General features: G+C 48.5%; 1 protein-coding gene across 1 annotated transcript in view; it reads left to right on the top strand.

Moving 5' to 3' along the window:
- The window catches only part of LOC150050782 (leucine-rich repeat-containing protein 37A2-like), a 106,867-nt gene that overhangs the window by 353 nt on the left and 103,960 nt on the right, over window positions 1–2,554 (top strand). The window contains 1 exon segment of the mRNA XM_090349364.1: window positions 925–967. The gene's annotated coding sequence lies outside the window, so the exon portion shown is untranslated.

Genomic DNA, 2,554 nt, shown 5'->3' with positions numbered 1-2,554 from the left:
GTTGGGGCGATGACCAGCCCTCCTCCGTCTCCTCCCCGAGGGCCATGGCGCCACCCTGTGGGCAGAACCGGGACCCAGGTCCCAGCCTGCCCCTGGCTGGGTTCTCTGGAGCCTGAGCCACACCTGCTTGGTCTGTCCCTTCTCCCTGAAGATCGCCCTGAGGCTCCCCTGGGCCTAACGCACCCTCCTGGGTGTCCCTGGCCTGTCAGCCCCTCCTCGGCGCCTCCAGCACAGAGCCCGGGGACCTCCGTCCCTCTTCTGACCACGTCTCCTTCCCATGGAAGAGGAGACGCTGATCTTTGTAAAGATGCAGTGAGAAACTGGAAAGAGGGAGCACCTTGCAGTCAGCAAAGGGCAGGACAGGAGGTGCCAGGCCCAGTGCTGCTGAGGTCAAATGCAGCCTTGGGCCTGGGCTGGAGAGAGGTTAGAATGCAGGCACCCCGGGTGGCCGGGAACAGGCCAATTATATAAGGCAAGCTCCTTTGATCCGGAGCCCCTGTGTCCTGAGTCCTGTGTCCCTGGGCTTCTGTTAGGGTGTGTCCCTTCCCTCTCTGGGGTCTGGCAGTTCAATTATTCTGCCAGGAGTGAGAATCTGCCCCCCCCTCTAGGTTTTAGGTTAGGTGAGTCGAAGTGTGTTGGGAACAGTGGATAGTTGAACAGGAAAAAAGATAGACAAGATCATACAGTGTTCTCTTCATGTTAAACCCTTTGTAAAGAAGGTGAGAAAGAAAGAATTTCTGGGGACATCTTGGCAAAAGGATAGAATTTCTGGTCAAGCCTGGCACAGCCAGATCACTGGTGACTTGACAGTGAATGCTTTGAGGGACTAGGGGATCTCTAATATGTACTCTCCACCCTTTTCCACTGTGTCTGCTGTCTTTGAGATTATTTAGGATTAATCATTTTATTTTTTCTCCCCTGTAGGCTTGGAAAAAAATCAGAGTGTCTGGGGAAGGCAGAAATTAAGGTAAGCTAGACACTTTGAAAATACTCTCACTGTCAAGACTATTATTATTAATACCTAGTGCAGGGCGTGGTGCTAAGCATTGGTGATTGGGAGCAGGCGCTGTGTGGAGAGAAAGATGTGGTTCTTGCTTTGTCAGGGTCCCTGAGCTCACAGAGGACAGTCCCCACAATGATAGGCACTTCCTTTACTACACTGTGAACCACTGCAAGAGCAGTCCCAAACTCAGGCTCATTGCACACTGAGATAGAATTACTTCTGCTTCTTGCCTCTCCCAGCATCCACTGTCTCATCAAGGATGCACTGTCTTTTCCCATTCCCCGAATTTGGGCTTGCATATGTCACTTGGTTTGGTCTGTGGGATAAAGTAGAAATGAAAGTGTAGTTAGGAATGTCACCTTGAAGGGGCCTCACGATGATCTCTGGTCATGAGTTCTTCCTCTTTCACACAAGAGCAGCTTCCCTTGGGCAGCAACTGCCTCTCCAGGCTGGGCCCCTGGGAAGAACATGGGTGGAACAGCACCACAGGGGAAGAGGGTCCATCCACCTCTCCACTAGAGCTTAAGTATATTGTCTAGCTGCAGACCTGTAGGGGTCATCATTTCAATTTGACTTCAGGACTCTTTGTAGCTACCATTGTGGGGCAGTATTCAGGAATGAACTGAATCCCTCCAGCTTGAAATGCTGTCATTTGAGTCTCATCTCTTTTTTTCTGTTATTTTGTTTTTAGGTAGGATCTCGTGACAATTTGATTCAGGCGAGCTTTGAACAGTGATGGGTTACCTCCAACTCTTGGGTTGTGGGGATCATAAGCATGTACCACCACACCCATTTTAACTTCTCTCTCCTTTTTCTCTTTCTTTTCTTCTCTCTTTGGTTCATTCCCTCCCTCCTTCCTTTCTTTCTTTCTTCCTTCCTTTATTTTTTTTCCAGTCCCAGGGGTGAACTCAGGGCCTGAGCACTGTCCTTGGACTTTCTCAAGGCTAGAGCTCTACCACTTGAGCCTCAGCACCACTTTTGGCTTTCTTTTTGCTCTGTATGTGGTACTGAGGAATCAAACCCGGGCCTTCATGCATGCTAGGCAAGCACCCTACCACTAGGCCAAACTCCTGGCCCCCTGCAGTTATTCTTAATGATAGCATCTAGTCCTTTTCTTAGCCTTGCTTGGAGAGTCATCTTTCTACTTACATCTTCTGTATAGATGTAATTATCCACAGCAGTATAGCACCATTCAACATACCCAGTTTGTTTCTTGATATAGGATGTTCCTAAATTTCTGCCTAGGCTGACCTCAAATTGTGATCTTTCCTACCTCTGTTTTCATAATAAGTGGGATTACAACTGTGGACTACTGTGCCCAGATATCTAACTCAATTCTTGTAGGGACAGCCGCTGCAGAGATCCAACCAACATTGGGTTCATTAAGAAGCATATTGAATTCTCAAGTAATAGTTAAGAAGTCCAGGCAGGGCTAGATTGGTGGTCTTAGTATGCGACCCAGACCCTGTATCATTGCTTCATCTTCCAAGGTCTGGCTCTCATCTACATAAATGTTTTATAGTAGTTACAGGAAATTTGTGTCCATCAGCT

This window comes from Megascapheus bottae, chromosome 17 (genome assembly GCF_031878675.1).
Source record: "Megascapheus bottae isolate mThoBot1 chromosome 17, mThoBot2.hap1, whole genome shotgun sequence".
NCBI lineage: Eukaryota > Metazoa > Chordata > Mammalia > Rodentia > Geomyidae > Megascapheus > Megascapheus bottae.
Note: the sequence above shows the minus strand (reverse complement) of the source record. Positions and strands in the feature narration are given on the sequence as shown.